General features: G+C 49.1%; 1 long non-coding RNA gene across 2 annotated transcripts in view; it reads right to left on the bottom strand.

Annotated features, from left to right (window-relative positions):
* Positions 1-17,805, bottom strand: part of LOC117203002 (uncharacterized) — a 98,449-nt gene extending 80,644 nt beyond the window's left edge. Inside the window, exons 1-2 of one of the 2 annotated variants that reach the window (XR_004485558.2) lie at positions 15,843-17,805; positions 13,808-13,866 (exon numbers count right to left, since the gene is read on the bottom strand). This is a non-coding gene — a long non-coding RNA (uncharacterized LOC117203002). The remainder of the gene's footprint in view (positions 1-13,807; positions 13,867-15,842) is intronic. The other variant, XR_007477791.1, reaches the window with a different exon arrangement.
* Positions 17,806-20,721: the final 2,916 nt, after the last annotated feature.

Here is a 20,721-nt window from a genome sequence, read left to right as displayed (position 1 = left end):
AAAGAAAGAAAGAAAGAAACAAACAAAAACAACATGGTCCTACTGTATAGCACAGGGAACTATATTCAATATCTTGAATAAACTATAATGGAAAAGAATCAAAGAGTTTTTTATATATATATATATATATATATATATATATAAACTGAATCACTTTGCTGTATGCCAGGAACTGACACAGCATTGTAAATCAACTATACTTCAATTTAAAACAATTTTTTTTAAAGAAATTGTACTTTTTACTATTCTTTGTGAGCAAAGATGATCCGTATATGGAAGACATAGCATTTAGGCTGTTTTCCCAATAAAAGGGCAGGGCCTCCTGCTAAATCACACCTTCATTCAACATTTCCGGGCACCTACTGTGTACCAGGCTGGGTACTCAAATTAAACAAGGCACAGGTGGGCCCTGCATGGAGGGCTCCCAGTCTAGTGGGACCAAAGGTGTATTTACAATGAACACATTACACTGGGATGGGCGCTGCTGAGAATTATGGCCTAAGCTCTCTGGAATGAGGATTCTTCCTGGGGTCAGAAAGGGAGGATGGAGCTTGAGAAGGTCTCCCAAAGGAGGGGCCGTTTGAAGGTTGGATAGATCCAGATGGACAATAGAGTGCTCTAGGCTGGAGGATATTAAAGGCATCCAAACCTGACCGTGATCTGGGGATGGAATCGTCTCCCCCGCTGCTCTTATGGGTGACGGCTTGATGACAATGCAAGTTCAGGTGACACCTTTGGTTAGGGAATGGGGCACTTGCTTCTCTCTAGTAAGTCCGCTTGTCTCAAGGACTCTACCTGTCTGAAAATGCCTGGACCCATTTCTCCTACCAGTCCCAGCAGCTAGAGTTGGATAAACAGGCTTTCTGACATGTAGGGAAGAACTTGTAGCTGGAAAGCGGGACCCGCAGCATGACAAAGGACAACCTGGGGCACCTGTCAGAAAGCCGTGCCTGACCATACCTGAGGTCTAACCGGCTAAGTTTGGACAGACCCACTCTCGTTCTTTCCCCCTCATGTGACTAAGAACCTTATCATAATAAAAGCTGTAAAAATGCCAAACTTTAACCTTATTAAAGTCACACTGTTCTCGTCTTGGCCACCCTAATGGCATTTTACAACTCAGCCTCTACGAGAGTCCTTGAACAGCCCAAGGTCTGCCAGAGTCCGTGATGGGTGACTAATGTCTTCATGGACTGCAGCCCACCACGTTCCCACCCTCCCCTTGCCAATGCCCAACCCGGGCTCACTGTGGCTCTCCATAATGGCCTCCTGTTTTGTGACAAATGGAAAGTGAGAAATTTCCACTATCTTGGACCCCGGGAAGAATGTATGAGTGTACCCTAGAGCACTCATCAGCTAACATGGTATTTTCCTCCGGATTAATGAAGTGCAGTGGAATTCTTAGCTGCTGTTGTAATGATTAATATATCGAATCAATATCACAGGAGAGGTGATCAGGGAAGTGATGTCGGAGTGAGCATGGGGTCAGTGGGAGGTGGGAAGGGAAGAGAGGAGGCAAAACCAGAGAAGGAAAGGAGAAGAAAAAGAAGAAAGGGAAGGGTCGGGAGAAAGGGTGCAGGTGGCTGACGGGCCTTTCTCCCATGGGCTGTGTTGGCTCATTTAGCGGGGGCTCCTCCTGCCCTGGGCCACATTGGTGGAAAGTTGGGTTGAGTCAGCTCCTAAGGAGAGGTCTCCCGGGAGTGATTATTAGCAGAAGGTTCTGCTTATGTTGTATTATGGGGAGTCATGGGCCCTTGACGATTGGAGGACATGTTTTCTCCCCAGAACAGCATACACAAAGAGAAACTGTACAGTAGTGTCCAGGGGCTCACTAAACATCTAACCATCATAAAAGACCAAAACAAAACAGCCCGGCATCAAGCTGCTGGTGTTTCAGCAGCTGGGACTGTCATGTCTCTCAGCACCCCTCTGCAATGGGGGGTGGGAGCTTCTGGAAACAGGTTTGGGAAGGTGACAGTGGCATCAGTCGTGTGCTTCCTTTCTGCTGAGCCTCCTCTTTGCCCTACAAGACTATGACCCCCTCCTCCCACCCTCATGCCCATGGCTGATGCAATCCCCCAGGGGGCCTCACTCACTGGGCCCTCTCGCCCAAGCTAGGCCATCCAGATGTCCCCACAAGAAGGGGTGTCCACCCTGTGCATACTCGCGCTCCGGCCCCTTGAGACCAGCACACAGATGGGCTGAGGGATGGTGGCCAAAGCACCAATGGGAAAGATATTTGCAACGCAAATAAGCCCTCCAGAGCCAGGCTTTTGCCTCTCCTGCTCATTATTTTTATCAGGATGTATTATAATAATTTCATATTCTGTATAATCACGAGCTGGCTCCTTGAAAAACACCACCGCCTTTATTGAAATCACCTGTCAGTTTCAACAGGTCTCTGAAGTCTCTTTCCTGTTCCTTAATCTACTCCTGTAAATCACATCATGGGCCAGGTGATTCCAGTTTATGGAACCCCATGTGCTATCCTGTGGACCGTCACACATAGTTGCTTCCCTAAAAGCAGAGGGGAGAAAATCAGGTCGGGATGCCCCGTAATGGTTAAATTATCTCTGCGATTGGAAAATAACACAAAGGTCCACTACAAACGCTGGTTTACGTACCCAGCGTAGGGAAGAATGAGCTGATTCACAGATTTTATTTCTGATTATATTTTTACACCTAATATTAATTATCGGATCGGTTCTTCGTCCACATTAAGACCATCGGTAAGTGGACTTGACTCCAACACGGCCACTACAGGAGCGGTCATCCCAGGAGGGGCTCACCAGTGGGTACGGAGCCCTCACCCACCCACCTAGGGGCCTTTGTAGACACTGCCTCTTTGTGTGGGTCCCAGACTGTGTTTCCTTAAAGAAAGAGGTCCTGCAGGGCAAGCTGTCCAGCCTGCTGACCTTCACCTGTGGGGACCCAAGTGGACAGGCAGGATGATATGATAGGAACACTGTCAGTCAACAGAGAAGGCAAAGTCTCAACAGCCCCCCTTCCCCACCCCAGGTGCCTGGGTGGCATCATGGGAAGAGGCAGCTGGGGCTCCTCTAAGGAGGAAGGTAACCGTTGTTTAAAGATGCCGTGTTTCCAGTTCTCAGAAGGGAGATTTTATATTTCCATCACCCACTGTAGCACGTCCACAATAGCTGTTAGCTGTTTCCCTGACGGTGGATCCCAGCAGAGCATAAACTCCCAGCCCGTGCGCCTAGCACAGTGCCTGGTATCCACTGGCGCTCAGTAAATGCACTGTAGGTGGTAGTGGTCTTGAAGCAGAGAAGCCAAGTCGGGGGGAGTACAGATACAGAGGGTCACCAAATGTGGCGAACGAGATGTCATTTAACCGCCCTGCCACGTCAGCTCTCTGATAACAGGTCAGAGCCAGGGTTCATAAGGGAGGAATCCAAGAGTCCCTTTTCCTTTTTCCTCTTCACTTCCAACTCTGACTGCCCTCCCCCTCCACACCCACCGGCTGCCTCCCAGACTCTGAGACAGAACTCCGTGTTCTGCTCAGGGTGAGGCTTCTTCTTACAGAAAAGCCAGTGGCAGGGGAGGTGAAAAGGGCAGGCTGTCTGGGGACTCTTCAGGCACAGACAGGAAGGCAGGATTAAGACTGCCCGAGGGGATGGTGGGGACCAACACAGGATGGAGGAGCCTTTCCCTCCATTTTCCCCTCCCTGCCGCCATACCTTCACTTCCCAGCTTTTGACTGCTCACCCTGGGCAACCTGGAAAGTCTACATTTTTAGGTAATAGATGGAGGCAAAGAGCAGCCATGACCCAATGTCTCTGAAACTGCCTTGAGGCCCCAGACCCTGGACCTCTTCCCAGAAGCTCAGCTTCCCCCTTTGAGGAGGATAAGGGGAAAGTGGCTGGAGCTAGCCTGGAAAGGAAGAAGTGGTAGACACTGCCTCTTTGAAAAGGATAAAGGCCATTTAAACCCAAGGTTTCAGTCTACCCCCAGGATCCCAAAGGTGACTGGTTCATAGATGGACAAGTCACACCAGTTTCCATGGGAATCATTTCATGGCTCAATATAGCATCAGTGAGGAGCTGACACAAGCATCTCCTCTGTGCCTGCATCCCTTCCAGGTACTCTTCAGGTACCTTACGTTGGGTTCAGCTGCTATGGCTCCTGTGGAAGCGTTAAGATTCCTCTAGCCCTGCAGCTGAAGGGGAGGCCCTTCTTTGACACCAGTAAGGGCTCTCACCAGCCCCCTCCAAACTTTGGAGATTTAGAGATGTCCATGCCTTAATAACCAGAGTTGCTGTGCTCGCTATCTAGGATTTGGTTTACCTGGTAAACGCCCTGTCACAGACCCAGCATTTCTTCAATCAACCCCATATTCATTTGCCACTATCTTGTGGCTGAAAATAACTCAAAATCCTGCCCTTTGTTCTTGAAGGTGAAAGATTACGCCTGTTAATAACAATCACCAAGTCCTAAGAGTCCCTATTGAGACCCCGGCGTTAATTCAGGCTCCAGCAAATCCAAATATTGGCTGGGAGACAGAAGCCAGCAGGATTTCACCTGCGTGGCCAATTTTTATCTAGAACAGGGCTACGCCTGCATCAATTTGTCACCAGTGGAAAATAAACATGAACCCACCGAGAATGATAGATTTTGACATGAGGAGTGGTGGGTTATTCAGAAATTTCGAAACAAAAACCCCATAAGAAGTCTGTATTTCTCAGCACCAAGGGGCCGGAAGAGCTGATACCTGCCATGTTGAAAGCGTCCTCACTGCTCTCCCTGCTCCCCAGTTTGACGACGTGCTCCCTTCTCATCCTTCCCATCAAAACTTCAATTTCACCCTCAAACAGTGGCTTCTAGGACCACCCCATCGAAGCCAGATTCCCCCTGCTGAGGCAGGACAGAGCGTGGCATTTTTAGGCACTGGCGGATGGCCAGGGTGACTGCCACTGTGAGCGCTGGGGAAAGCGGCACCAGATAAGGTTGGAGAATTGACAGGGACCAGTCTGCGCAGAGCTTGGGGGCCACGGTGAAAGGCTTGCCCTTTATCCCGATGTCCGGAGCAGGGAAGAAGCATCTGAAAATGTCTTACATCGGTTCCAGCAAAGCTTTCTGCCCTGATTCAAGTGGTAGTGCAGCTTGGTGTTTGCGGAGCCTGACTCTCCTGAGCTAGCCACTTGGAGTCGAAGTGAACCGTCTAGAGGATTCAGCGAGACAAAGCAGATCAGCCTCATGACAACGAGGCTTGAGCCACAGGAGGAGAGAGGAATGCCCACGGCCCTGCCCGGAGTCGAGGGGACCAGCCGAGGGCTCCAGGGAACCTGTTGGTTCCTTTGGGCAGCTCTCACCTGTTCCTCCGTTTCTAGGGCGGAAGATCCTCTGCCTGCCTCACCCCTCCTCCGGCCTGCCCGCTTCACCACCCCTGCCCCTTTCCCCAGAAGCAGCCCCACCCTCCCCTGGAACGTGGAGTTCTCTGCTGTGGACTATGGGAGGGCCCTGGACCAGGTACAAGATGCAAGCTGTGCTGCAGAGGGTGGGGGCGGGGGGCGGGGGGCGGGAGGAAGGAAACGGGGAGGGAGGTCAAAGATGGAAGGGGAGAGGGGAGAAGAAAGGGACTGCTCTGGAGTTTCCCCCTCACACATTCCAGACCTTTCCTTTGATAAAAAGCAAAGGGAGGAGGTTTTTTAAATGAAATGAAATCAAATTCTGTCTGTTGGATTTGGTCGGCCCCTGTGATCCCACTCAACTGCCGCTTTGCCCCTCTCTTTCAGGACCACCGTCTGCAGTGTAACCACAATATAAAGCACCTACTGTGTGCCAGCTTGGCACTCTGCATGGACTGGGCCTGGGAGTTCTGGTGGCCGACCGTCATATTTGCTGGTACTGGGAGCTTCCCAGGACATGAGACTTTCAGTACTAAACCCAGGACAGTCCCAGGCAAACTGGGACAGCTGGTCACCTAAGTAGGAGTTGACCATCCTGTAGAGTCAATGATCTAGTAGTTAAATCACAGCACAGTGTGGCCTGTGGGCAGTGACAGGTAGGAATAAAGAGTTTCCCCCATAGAACTGGAAACACCTTCTTGGCACTTAGCTCCCTTCCTGAAAGGACCCCAGTGCCTGTTTCCATGATGCCAGTCCAGGCGGAGCTAAGCCCCTGGGATGGGCAGGCGGTGGTGCTGAGACTGGGCTGTCTCTGTCGTTTGCTAAGGTGACTCTCATTATACGAAGCTACGGGAGCCTGTCCACTGGCTCTTTAGGCGAAGGTCAGTTAAGGACAAGCGATTAGCTTGCCCCTTTGGGCCTTTCTCTTGGTGACACCGCCTCTGGTTCAGAACAAAGGCCCCTCATTTTGCTAGGGCACCGAGTATTGAATGCCAGAGTGCTGCCATCTGCTGGTCACAGGGCCTGTTTTCAGGAGGTGAGCTGAAGCCTCCAGAGGAAAGCTGACGGGCAAGCCAGGGGCTGCTAAGCCCACCAGCCACAGCAAGGCCTCCCGGAGTGCCCAGGGCCAGACCTCTAGCGAGAAGCAGCCAGGGACCCCCTCAAAGGTACACCTGGAAGAGCACTGGAAGCCCCCTCAGTGCCTGCACTCTATCAGTCCGGCTGTGGATTCCAAGAATTCCCAGCTAGCATGGGCGCTCTTTTAGCTACAATACAATCCTCTGGGCCCCAGGGGTGGGCTGAAGCGGGCTGCACCAGAATCCATAATTAAATATTCAGGAATTTTAAAAGCTGCAGGATAGAAAGCCCAGAGATAAACCCACGCACATGTGGCCACCTTATCTTTGATAAAGGAGGCAAGAATATACAGTGGAGAAAAGACAGCCTCTTCAATAAGTGGTGCTGGGAAAACTGGACAGATACATGTAAAAGTATGAGACTAGAACACGCCCTAACACCATACACAAAAATAAGCTCAAAATGGATTAAAGACCAAAATGTAAGGCCAGAAACTATCAAACTCTTAGAGGAAAACATAGGCAGAACACTCTATGACATAAATCACAGCAAGATCCTTTTTGACCCACCTCCTAGAGAAATGGAGATAAAAACAAAAATAAACAAATGGGACCTAATGAAACTTCAAAGCTTTTGCACAGCAAAGGAAACCATAAACAAGACCAAAAGACAACCCTCAGAATGGGAGAAAATACTTGCAGACGAAGCAACTGACAAAGGATTAATCTCCAAAATTTACAAGCAGCTCATGCAGATCAATAACAAAAAAACAAACAACCCAATCCAAAAACGGGCAGAAGACCTACATAGACACTTCTCCAAAGAAGATATACAGATTGCCAACAAACACGTGAAAGAATGCTCAACATTTATCATTAGAGAAATGCAAATCAAAACTACAATGAGATATCATCTCACACCAGTCAGAATGGCCATCATCAAAAAATCTAGAAACAATAAATGCTGGAGAGGGTGTGGAGAAAAGGGAACCCTCTTGCACTGCTGGTGGGAATGTGAATTGGTTCAGCCACTATGGAGAACAGTATGGAGGCTCCTTAAAAAACTACAAATAGAACTACCATGTGACCCAGCAATCCCACTACTGGGCATATACCCTGAGAAAACCATAATTCAAAGAGTCATGTACCAAAATGTTCATTGCAGCTCTATTTACAATAGCCAGGACATGGAAGCAACCTAAGTGTCCATCAACAGATGAATGGATATAGAAGATGTGGCACATATATACAATGGAATATTACTCAGCCATAAAAAGAAACGAAACTGAGTTATTTGTAGGGAGGTGGATGGACCTAGAGTCTGTCATACAGAGTGAAGTAAGTCAGAAAGAGAAAAACATATACCATATGCTAACACATATATATGGAATCTAAGAAAGAAAAAAAAAAGGTCATGAAGAACCTAGGGGTAAGACGGGAATAAAGACACAGACCTACTAGAGAATGGACTTGAGGATATGGGGAGGGGGAAGGGTAAGCTGTGACAAAGCGAGAGAGAGGCATGGACATATATACACTACCAAACGTAAGGTAGATAGCTAGTGGGAAGCAGCCGCATAGCACAGGGAGATCAGCTCGGTGCTTTGTGACCACCTAGAGGGGTGGGATAGGGAGGGTGGGAGGGAGGGAGACGCAAGAGGGAAGAGATATGGGAACATATGTGAATGTATACCTGATTCACTTTGTTATAAAGCAGAAACTAACACACCATTGTAAAGCAATTATACTCCAATAAAGATGTTAAAAAAATAAAATAAAAAATAAAAGCTGCAATAGGTGGTGGGAACATTTACAATACGGAAATTGGCAAATGCTACAAATGAGAGCTCTCCCACCCCCTCCAGGGCATCAGTCAGCACGCCACTGCAAAGCCCGTGTCAAGCTTCAAATATTGTCACCTGGGAGACGGACCATGTCAGCCCGTTAGCAGGGGTTTTCTCAGATAAACCGCCTAGTATGAAATCAGTATCAGAGAAGAGAGATATATTCCGATAATAGGGAGGTTGTGGGAAAGACATTTTTTTAACAACTCCCTAAGAACAATTACTTAATAGTTAATGGCCCAGGCATCAGAAACACCTGGATTCAAGTGACAGCTCTTCTACTTGTGAACTGTAGGACGATGAAGCAAACGGCTTCACCTCTTTAGCTCCCAGTTTCTCTGTCTTGAGTGGGGGGTAATATTAGCAGCTCCTCAAATGGTAGTTGTGAGGTGATGCAGTTCTAAGTGCTTAGAACGTTGCCCGGCACAAAGTAAGTGCTCAATACATGTTAAATATGATCAGTTATTGATTAGAATCACAACTCAGCAGGCTTGGAACTGATCCTGCCATCTCCCTACTAAAGTCATTTTCACCTCTAGGTGTCCTTCACGGGGTTGGGAGGTGGGAATTGGTGCCTCCATCCTCCGCAGCAGCTACCTTTTGACATCAGACTCACTTTTGGCTATTCATTTGTCCATGTCCCCTGCAGTTAGTACATAAGACAAGGGATCCCCTAGAACGTAGAAATAAGGTGGTAAGGTGAATGTAAAAGCATTAAAGATACAAACAATGGACACCAGCAGAAGTGCAGAAGATTCTCTGTAAAGGGATTCCTGCCCAGTTAAGGCATCCAGTATGTAAGTTCAGAAAGGGCAGGATTCAAATCTGATTGTAACAACAAGACCCGAATCCTCCTAAGTCGTATCGCCTTCTGGCCAGCAGGAAAGCAAAAGTCTAACGCTTCTGATTACAGATCAGATGTAGCCAATGTGACCACAGCTAGCTGCAGGAAAGGTGGAAAGGGTCTTTGTTCAAAGTGGGTGTAGGAGGCATGTGTCTAACTAAAACTTAGGGGCTCTATTTTTAGGAAAGGAAGAACAGATATTGCGGGGGGAACCCACAGACTCTACCACAGTAGGTCAGTTTCTCTAAGTCTGTTCACTTCTTGACATGAGGGCACTTCTGCATGACAGCCCCCAGGATAAGCTGCCGTGAGCCCAGACTGGACAGGTGGCTAGATTCCCTCTGGAACGTTCTCTCTGTGGTCCTCAGTGAGACTACAACTCCCACATCCCATCACGCACGGAGCTCCACTCTGTTGCCTCTACAGCTCCTTCCCAGAGTTTCCCTCCTTTCCGGCCCCGGTCTCCCCACTGGAGTCCGGGTCTCCCTGACCACCCATCTGGGTGATTGTAATAATCACTTTGTTCTTTCTGCCTCCACTCTTGCTCTCCTTCAAGCCCTGCAGCCGACAGATCACTCTTCCTAAAGCACAAGTCCCACCATGACACATCCCTGCTCAAGAACGTCCCAGAACCATTTCCCAGTTCCTTCCCCAAAGTCCAAATTCCTTACAATTCTGAAGACTTTCTATGAATAGGTCTTTGTCTGAATTTCCCTCACGCACATGAAGCTCCAGCAAGAAAGGGCTGCTCACCCTTCCTGGGATACGACTGTGCCCTTCGGCCCCTCTGCCTGGGCTCCGCTCTGCTGGCATCTCTTCCCTCCTCAGCCTGTCTAAATCTTACCTGTCTCGCAAAGCTCAGGTCAAAGCCTTCCTCTTCCATGGAGCCTTACCCAAGCTTGAGCTACTCCCACCCTCCCAAGCACTGTCATAGGAGTTTATGTTTCTATTACGCTTGACCTGAAAGTATTTCTGCATTCCCTACTAGGGCGTAAGCTTCCACGGGGCTGGGGCCATGCTTGCTGGCATCTGGCACTAGAGCCTGCCATGTCGGTGACTCAGAATAAATGTTTGTAGAATGGATTTGCAGAGCAGGGTTAGTGCTCCATGGAAGAGGGGCACGTGGGGACTGGGTGTGAATGTGAACAGCTCACACAATGACCTGTGAGCCTGCTGGAAGCCAGAAAGCCAGGGTGACCATTTACACCACTCGGGGAGCCAACATTTTGCCTCCATCTGAATTTACAAGTGTCGGGACAAACCTTCCACAAAAGGGGAGCCCCTTCTGGGCTTGTGTTTGAGGGGCCATGTGAAGGAATGGAGCGGGGCTGGTAAGGATGTCTGGCATTACTCCCTTTTTTTTTTTTCAGAAGGATCAAAGTATGAGTAGCCATGAACATCAAAGCTTTCTGGGGGAACGAGGCATTGACAGGAAACTTTAAATTATCTAGACAAAGCTTTCATTTCTCAGTCCCAGGGCAGCAAGGTGGCTCGCTCGACGTCACATGGCCAGAGTGTAGGGTAGCACCTCGACTGTCCCAGTTCCCTGGCTACTATTCTCCTGCTCCACTGCACGAGTCGTCCAGGTAAAAGACACCATCGATTCCCAAGGAAACCTCAAGTTTGGGGAAATACGAGGTCGTAGAGATCACACATAGATTTGTGTGTTTATTTTTATGCTAGCCATCATAAAATTATTTTATGCTTATACAACCAAAGAAGGAAGACGTGCAGTCAATTTTCAAAGTTGAAATTCTATATGTCTTAACATCCGGTGTTTAGATTTTCCCCTTCTCTGTTATTTGTCACCTTTTTTCCTCGGGAAAGTATCAAAATGGCTTTTCCTTACAACCTACTATATACAAAATAAACAACAAGGTCCTACTGTATAGCACAGGGAACTATAGTCAATATCCTGTAATAAACCATAATGGAAAAGAATTTGAAAAAGGATATATATATATATATATATATATATATATATATATATATATATATATAACTGAGTCACTTTGCTCTACAGGAGAAACTAATACAACATTGTAAATCAACTATACTTCAATTTAAAAAACACTTTTTTAATGGCTTTTCTGATTTTCCGTTGGGGCTGAGAAGTCTTACTGGGAGCACCCATTCTCGGTCCAGCTTGTAACTGCCTAGATTTTAGTGCAATAGATAAGACTTGGGACCACAGACTACTGAAAGGCCCTTTGTTCGTGGACTACAAGGAGGGTCACTCAGTTTATCTCATTCATTATGCGACCCGACTTTTGAGTTGCCAGGTTGAAGCCCGGGGCAACATGTTGATGGAAGAGAACATTAAGCACCAAGTTGTTCTGTGCTCGTGTTCATTCCAACCCACTTTCACCTCCCTTAGCCCGCGAAGGTTATGACTACGGCCCAATTCCCTAGTGACTCACTCCAGGAAAAGGACATGTGACAAGGACCTGGCTCTCATGGGACTGCTGGTCAGCGGTGCCAAGACAGAGATGGCATTGTTCAGAGAAGCCTCAGGAAGTCAAACATCCGGAGACAAGTGTGCATGGACAACTCGCCCCACAGGCTGGAAGGGAACGTATTTTTCCCCACTGATCAATCTGTGTATTTACCTCTGCAAGGGCACTCAGAGGACTTCCGGAATGTTTATTCCCTTCAGTCTCAAATGGAGCCTCTCAATGGGCCAGGAAAGGAAGGGACCAGTGTTCCTGGAAGCCTGCTAAATGCTGGGTGCTTTATCTGTTGCCACATTCAATTCCATCCCCCCAACAGCCCTTTGAAATAATCATTATGGCCATTCCCGCTTTACAGATGAGGAAATTTAGGAGGTGGGTGGCCAGGCCCAGCCAGCTACTAAATGGCGGACCCAGGAATCAAACATGGGTCTAGGTTGACATTGAAGGGTATTTCCAATGCCAGAAAACAGGGTCCTTTCCATGCTGGTGTCCAAACTTTTGATAAAAGAAATTTTCACATATTGAGCTATAGAGAAGTCATTCTGACTTTATACATGAGTTAACTTGAATTTGATGCTAACTACAATAGCCTCTTTGTGGCCTATCAAACCTATATTGTACATCTGCTTTAACTGTTAAAGAAAAGGGCACACTGACCAGAAGTAAAGAACATCCATGTTAAAGATTAAATGCCCCCCTTCATACGATGATAAGACTCCCTTCCCAGGTGCCAAGGCCACACTGTACGTGCTGCACGTGTACGTGTTGGTCTGTTTTTTGAAACCTTGAAGAAATGTAGCCCTGACTTGTTTAATGTTCTTTTTCCTGTCCAGATATAAAACTGTGCTGAAAACCCTGCTTCTCTGGAGTGGTTTCTCAGAATAATCTGGAAACCTGGCTTCCGGGCTAGTCCTCAGTTTGGCTCAAATAAAACTCTTTTCTATTCTTATTATTGATGGTTTATTGATTATTTTCGTCAACACGTCCTCTGAGACAAGTAAGAGCAGTCACTGACCGGATGCTTCTGGAAGCTTTGTCTCTCCGCTGCCTTCCAAACACAGCTTTGTTCTGACCTCTTTCTCTCCATCTCTTTACCCTTCAAGATGCTTGCAAATGCCACTTTCCCCATGAACAGTTCCTGAGCACACAGTTCCGAGAGATTTCTCCCTCCTTCTCTCTTGCCCTCTGACCCTCTCAGCCTGTGATCCATGCTCAGCCCTCACAGAGACTAGAGCTCAGCTCCTTTAAACTTGCACGTGCATTTGTAAACTCCCAGGTGGGCTCTAAACTCCTCAAGGGCGTGGACACTGGCCTTGCGGAGCCCTGAGAAGGCTTAGCATAACAAATAATAACAGGTACTGAATGATTCCTGGTGAATTTTTAGGAGAGGCTATGGAAGTCCCCGTGATTCTTTTAAGTAGAGAAGCACGGAAATCTCAGACAGGTGGTTGCTATCTCTGGCTCTTTAGCCAAGATTCACCTTTGCACCAGAGTCCATAATCCTCTCCCCAACTTTCTGGGGGTCTCAGAGGAGACTGCCATTGCCCTGCACAAAATCCATGCCTTCCACCATCTGCACGGGGGGCACGGGGTCGTGGGGAGCACCCTGCCCACTGGGTCCAGGGGGCTCGGCGGGAGTGGTCCAGGCTTTCCGGCAGCCTTGCCTGTTCCCTTGGTCTTTTCCCACGTCTGGGTGCTCACGCCTAGCCCCTCCCCAGGGACTCCGTGATGACGGCCTAACCACACTGGCCACCAACAACGCCTCACCTCTCCTCTAGGGACACATCCGCCGGCACAAACCCCAGATCTCATTTTCTTCCCCCCTGGGATTCTGCCTGTTTTCTTTCCCCTTAACTTACTGTCTTCCCTCTCTGAGCGGCCTGTTTATCTCCAGCTTTGTCAGAAGAACGATGAGGTCTGAGCACCGACGCCCACGTGGCATGCCTGTTCCCACCTTTCCCCCGCCCCAGGTCCCTGGTCCTTTGGGCTCAGCACTACCCCTCCACGCAGCTTGCTTACCCCCCTCCACGCAGCCTCCCGCCTCTCCTTCCAGCCACACGTGGGGCATGGAGAGCACTGCAGCCGCACCCACAGACGCCCTTCCCCGGGGCCCCCTTGGGCCCCATCCACACGCAGAGGCCAGCCCTGCCCCTGGGCCTGAGCGTGCACCTGCCTGTCTCCCCCACTCAGCTGGGAGGACTCCAAAGGCATCGCCACCTCTTACCTTGATTCCTGATGCCTGGCCCTGTGATCGCCACGTAGAAGGTGCTCAGTCGGTGTTAACTGAAGGTGGAAATGAATGGCAAATGAATAAATGGTCTTGGTTCTGCTCTATGAAAGCACTCAGTGCAGCAGATCAATCTTACATTCACAGTTCAGTCCCTGCCAGGAGGTCCTTGCACTAGACAGGACTTGGAAGCATGGACTAGCATAGGTGCTGCATCTGGAGGGCCTTAAGTCACTGACCGGATGAGAACACAGACGGGGAAGTGACTTGCCCAAGGTCATGCGGTGTGAGCTGCAGATCAGACTGACCCAGACTCTCTGATTCCATGACAAAGGCACCGTCTCAGTCATGACTTCAGAGTAATAATACGCTTGCTTTGCTCCTAAAGGACCCTGTAATTCAGACTTAATTTCTCCCAGTGATTTCTAATTAGTGAGGTTTGTTCTTGGGCTGCTAACCGTATCTAGCATTGATGAAGCCTCCTTGGAAGTACACCTGTAGGCAGTCAGGGATCCTGGGATCCTGTTAGATCCCGCAACAGTTCCGCTTTCCCAGCAAAAGCACTAGGAACGTGTGCCAGATTGAGACAACACACCTAAGGCGTTGCTCTCCACCTCCCAGATCTGGCACTGTGAATCCCCGCCCTGCTGCCACCCTTAATCTGCTGCTTGACAGAGGCTGTTCTGGCTCCCTCTCCCCCCATTCCCCACCCAACATCGTTTCTGTTGAACCCGTTAGGTAGTTATTATCATTTGCAGCAAACAGCTGATGCCTCCCGGAAAATTTAGCATTTGCTCTTCCCTGTTCCATTCATCTTGTGGCTTGTACATTTTCTCTTCTTTGTTATTAGCAGGGGCACTTACTGGAAAACTAGATCTCTGTCACTTAGTGGTTTCATATGTCCCTTCTGTTCAGAACCCACCTGGAGTCAGAATCGTGTCTCTGTGACAGAACAATTGGTTGCTATGGAAATGACTGTACCACCCTGGGCACAGGCCTGCCTGCAGAGAAGCTGAGCACTGCATGCAGGGAGCGGCGGTGGAGGAGGGAGGAGGGGTCGCAGAATCCCGGCTGTGACCTGTTAGACTAGTGACTGATTTCTCTAGGCCAGCGTGGTCCCTCTGTTCCTTTTCCTCCCCAAACTGTATGTGTATGTGACTTCTCTTATCCACACCCTTCCCTCCTGCCACCGTCACTAGCCACTAACCACTCCACCCAAAGAGCAAAACCTTCCCCTACCTTCTCTCTTCCACCTCCAAGTTCAGCTTAGAGCTCGCTTCCCGCTCTGGGTGAACCACACCTGGCCAATCCCTTCTCCAATCGAAACCTCCCAATTCTAATGAATTTGCATGTAATGTATTCGAGTGGAATCACTTGCTTGGTTTCTCATTATGCTATTTTTTTTTTTCCCTTCTTATCAAGCTCCTATACTTTCTCTTCTCAATAGTACTGCGGCCCCATGAGTGCACACCTGGGCCAGTTGGGTGCATCGTCCCACAGATCCCAGGCCGGACTCTGCTGACCGCAGGTCCTTGGTAAATGCTACTCCCTGACTCCCAGAGATGACAGACACAACCTCCAAGCCTGTCCAATTAAACCTACTCAATCTTACTTCTTAAGGATCAAAAGCCCGGAGTGACAGGCAAATTGTATAGCTCTGGATATCATTTTGAACATTTGACAACCGAAAGAGGGAAGAACGCTAAAGCTTCAGTTGCCTGAAATACCCTCAGCTGATAAAGAATGAAAAAGCCGTGCTTTGTTATTTAGAAGTGTTTTATTTTTGTGGGTATTAAATCAGTTTCCTGTTGCAAGTTTTTCTTTAGTCTCATTTGCCTGTCACTTGGGACAAACCCAGGGAAGCATTTACCCCCAAGGCCCATGACCCCCTTCAGTTAACGTGGCCCAGAGACCCTCTTCTGCATTTTCACATGAAGGGCTATGCGAGACCGCCCAACCTAAGGGCAGCTCCTCGTGCCTGGGAGAGGCTGGAGCCCTTCCAGAGTGCTCTCTGGGGCAAGGTTAAACTTACAAACATGAGGTGTAGATGTGGGGCCTTCCCTTTGTCCAATGGGCAACGTCTCGTAGAGCCTGGGAGTGCAGGGCCGGTGAAGTCCCCTCTTGCTGTGTGTGGCTGTAAGCAAGTCGAGCTGTGCTGGGCCACAGGGTGAAGGAGGCAATGTTGGTTTGGGGGTCCCAACCTCCTTTTTCTGGAACCTGCCCTCCAGTCCCCCAAGGTGTGAGTAAACTGGTAGAAGTATCCCACTCAGGTGAGAAGGGCGCAGAGGTCAGGGCGCCTCCAGGGGAGAATCAACCTTGGAGCTGGACGCCACTTTCCGGAGACTCTCTGCAGGAAGCCCCGGGCACGCAGGCCAGAGCTGCCCGGGGAAGGCACGCTGGGCCCAGCAGCGAGAGTGCGGCTCGCCCCAGCACGCAGCCCAGGGCTGGTCCGCTTATGGAAAGGGGCCCTGTGCCTGGGAAGCCTGACACACCAGAGAAAGTGGGTCTGCTGTGGGGACAGGGGGTGGGCTGTGTGTGGGCACATGCCGAGCTGAGAGAGAGGACCCGGATGTGCAAGGGGCCTGCCTTTTCCCACCCTCAGAGCTGCTTTCATTTGGCGCGGAGGTGCGCCCTGAGGCCTGAGGAGGTGCTGGCAGGGCGTCCTCACCAGGCAAAGGCCCAAAACAAACACCAAACCTGGATGCCCCTGGCAGGGGGGCCGTGGAAGAGCTGGCTTTGGTCCATGGCCTCAGTCGGGGACACGCCCTTGCCCCAGCCTTGTCAGCGCAGTGCCTGTTGGGAAGCTTGTCCCTGCCCTTCCCAGAGTAGGTGTGGTGAAGGCCCCTCACCAGTCTCAGCCCTTCCACAGCCCCAGCTTGAGGCAAGGCCTCTGGTCCCCGTGGATGGAGGATTCGGAGAGTGATGCTGCGGTTCCTTCTAGCTCTACCCTGACTGTAAAAGAGAAGAGGAAGTGCCCCAGTGGCATCACCCGGGGGACAGAAGACCTTCCCCCAGCGCTCACGGTTCACACTTATTACCGTTACTCAAGGAGTCACTCACTGCTCGAAGGAGACGCCAGAATTCAAGCTCGGGCTGTGTGGCGGCCACAGAGGGCTCCTTCTGAGCTGGCCTCTCTGGAGACAGAACCACAGTCCAGCTTTAGAGCCCAGTGGCCCTCAGCCCTCATGGGCCACAAGGGGGAACCCGAGACAGCCAGCTTCCACATGTTCCTTGAGCAGCTGGGTGACGTGCTTGGTCTTTTCCAAAGAAATAATCTCAATGAGTTCTTCCCAGGAGAGAGGAAAAACAAAACTCAAACACCAGAGTCACAGAAATAGCCTGGGGCTGATCAGCCCTGACTGGCCGGTAGCTGTGGTCTCCCACTGACAGCCTCGTCTGGAATAATAGAGGAGCCATCACAGCCCGTTTGCAAAATACGTTCCTTATGCTCTGTCAGCCCAGATCCAGGAGTCAGACACCATGCCAGATGGCCGCTTCACAGGAAAGGAAGGAGGGAAGGGAGGGAGGGAGGAAGAGAGAGAGGGAGGGAGAGAGGAAGAAAGAAAGGGAGGGAGGAAGGGAAAGAGAGAAAGAAAAGGAGGAAAAAGAAAGGAAGACAGAAAAGAAAGAAAGAAAGGGCATAGAGGCTGGTAGAAAGGGGGACACACAGCCAGGAGAGGAAAAGGACGGGGCCGACAGGAGCACCTGGACCAGGTCTGGCTGGAGTTGGAGGTGACTGCATTATAGGAAAGATTGAAAGGTTAATATGAAACCAGCCGATGCTGAAAGAGAACAATTAGGAAGGTTAAGGGGCTTAATATTAGATTAATGGCTGCTGGAGGATAAAGTTCACAGCTTCCAGGGAAGAAGTCTGACTCAGAGAAATCTTTTTCGTTGATGACTCTTGATCTGATTTTGCTGATCTATTTTTGTCGTCCTGGTAACTGAGAGAAAATGAGCATTCATTCACATGCGATTCACTCTCCCCTTCCCTCCCCCACCCTCCCCTTTCTTCTCTCTTTCTGTTTGGGAATGTCTGATTTTCTTCAGGTTCTGGAGTGAATTTTAGGGTCCCACCTGTTCAGCATGCCATACCCCACCTGTAAGTTTTCCCCTCAGTGAGGTTTGTGATGCTCTATGAGAATATTTTCTTCAGTGTTGGTTGTATTCTGGGTATATTTCAGGCCAGTAAGTGGTTTCACGGATCAATGGCTCAGCCCAGGAGAGATGTTCTGAGATAAGATAATTACCCTCAGAATAGGAGGTAATATTTGCAAAAAATTTGCAAAAAAATATTTGCAAATGAAGCAACTGACAAAGGATTAATCTCCAGAATTTATAAGCAGCTCATGCAGCTCAATAACAAAAAAACAAACAACCCAATCTAAAAATGGGCAGAAGACCTAAATAGACATTTCTCCAAAGAAGATATACAGACTGCCAAAAAACACGTGAAAGAATGCTCAACATCATTAATCATTAGAGAAATGCAAATCAAAACTACAATGAAGTATCACCTCACACCAGTCAGAATGGCCACCATCAAAAAATCTACAAACAGTAAATGCTGGAGAGGGTGTGGAGAAAAGGGAACCCTCTTGCACTGTTGGTGGAAATGTAAATTGATCCAGCCACTGTGGAGAACAGTATGGAGGTTCCTTAAAAAACTACAAATAAAACTACCATATGACCCAGCAATCCCACTACTGGGCCTATACCCTGAGAAAACCATAATTCCAAAAGAGTCATGTACGAAAATGTTCATTGCAGCTCTATTTACAATAGCCTGGAGATGGAAACAACCTAAGTGTCCATCATCGGATGAATGGATAAAGAAGATGTGGCACATATATACAATGGAATATTACTCAGCCATAAAAAGAAATGAAATTGAGCTATTTGTAATGAGGTGGATAGACCTGGAGTCTGTCATACAGAGTGAAGTAAAGTCAGAAAGAGAACAACAAATACCGTATGCCACATATATATGGAATTTAAGAAAAAAAATGTCATGAAGAACCTAGGGGTAAGACAGGAATAAAGACACAGACCTACTAGAGAACGGACTTGAGGCTATGGGGAGGGGGAAGGGTGAGCTGTGACAAAGCGAGAGAGAGGCATGGACATATATACACTACCAAACGTAAGGTAGATAGCTAGTGGGAAGCAGCCGCATAGCACAGGGAGATCAGCTCGGCGCTTTGTGACAGCCTGGAGGGGTGGGATAGGGAGGGTAGGAGGGAGGGAGATGCAAGAGGGAAGAGATATGGGAACATATGTATATGTATAACTGATTCACTTTGTTATAAAGCAGAAACTAACACACCATTGTAAAGCAATTATACTCCAATAAAGATGTAAAAAAAAAAAAAAGTTAACCCAAGTATGGGTAGCCGGTGGAGGAGACTGGGGCAGGGGGTTCCCAAGCTTCCCCAACGCAGCAGCAAATCGGTTCCCCCCACCCCACCACCCCACCACCCCTGCAGGGAGCTTTTAACATATAGACTCCCAGGCGCCACCCGGGGCCAAGTGAATTCGAATCTCTGGAGAAGTCCTCTGGGAGTCTGTATAAAGTTCCCAAGGTGACCTCAAGACCAGCCCAGTTTGGGAACCACTGGCCCAGGGGCACAAGGAAGAAAGGCAAGGGAAGGGGGCCACCGACCCTTTACAGTGTACTTAGGTCATTTGTGTGACTTCCTAGCTCCCATCCCAGCTGGTGAGTTTCTTGGGGCAGATACTCTGTTTACTCATCTTTATAACCCCTGCACAGGGCTGGCCGCATCCAGTTTTCAAGGTCCCATTTTCAGAAGCCTGGATGGTAGAGACCCGGCCTGCACAAGAGCACAGGAGCCCAGAGAGTCTCCAGTCCGGTGGTTTGCAAACTGTGCTCCTAGGCACCCTGGGGTTCCGTGGGGAGGGGTTTCAGGCTCCCGTCCACCTCTCCCCTTCACTCAGGGCAGCCCCCTCCCCTTGTACAACTTTGTGTTACCCTTATAGAGGAGAAAATGTCACCTCAAAATATGCCACCTTGACCTATTGGTCATTTTGAATGAAAGGGACTTATGAAATAGCTGGTGTAAAAAACACCCTGACCCTCCTTTGTCCTCCTGAAAGCAGGAGATGAATCTCCCATGCAAAAGGACCCTCCTTATATCAGGAGGAAGGAAGGCATCCTTATCACCAGAAATTTGAATTTCCTTATCACAGGAAATTTAGGCCCCGGAAGGCAGTATAAACAAACCCTGTTACCTCTTCACATTTACTCCCTTGTCTTGTCAATTCTTCACAAATGTGTTGTTTCTTTGTCTAAAAGGTAAAGAAGCTTCCTGCTCTGGTCACTTCCTCGGGTCTTCATTCTCCTGTGAAGACTTCCATGTACATGTAAAAAAATAAATAAAATGTATATGCTTTTCTCTCATTGATCTGTCTTTGTCAGTTTAATTTTGAGATCCAGCCAGGGACCCTAAGAGGGAGAAGGAAAACTTTCCCCTCCCTACACTAGTGCAATCACCTCTCTGGCTTCCCAGTTTCCACCCTTGCCAACCTCCAGCCCCAGCCCTTGTCTATTTTCCATCCAGTGTACAGAATGATTATTTCAAAGCATAATGCCAGTCGGGTAGCTCTTTTATTCAAGAGCCTGCATTAGATTTCCATTTCACTCACCCACTGTCTATCTGAGGTCCTCACCACAGCCTAGGAGTCCCCACATGTCCTCGCCCGGCTTCCCCCTCGCTCATCAGCTCCAGCCACACTGCCTCCTACATGCCCTACACACACCAGGCAGGCTCCTGCCACATTCCGTTCCTTCGGCCTGAAACGCTCTTCCCCAGATGCCCGCCTAGCTGCTTCCTCTTTTCCTGACCACCTACCCAAAATGGTGCCCCATTCCATCAGCCTCTAGTCCCTTCCTC

The sequence above is a fragment of the Orcinus orca genome, chromosome 1 (genome assembly GCF_937001465.1).
Source record: "Orcinus orca chromosome 1, mOrcOrc1.1, whole genome shotgun sequence".
NCBI classification, from domain to species: Eukaryota; Metazoa; Chordata; class Mammalia; order Artiodactyla; family Delphinidae; genus Orcinus; species Orcinus orca.
Note: the sequence above shows the minus strand (reverse complement) of the source record. Positions and strands in the feature narration are given on the sequence as shown.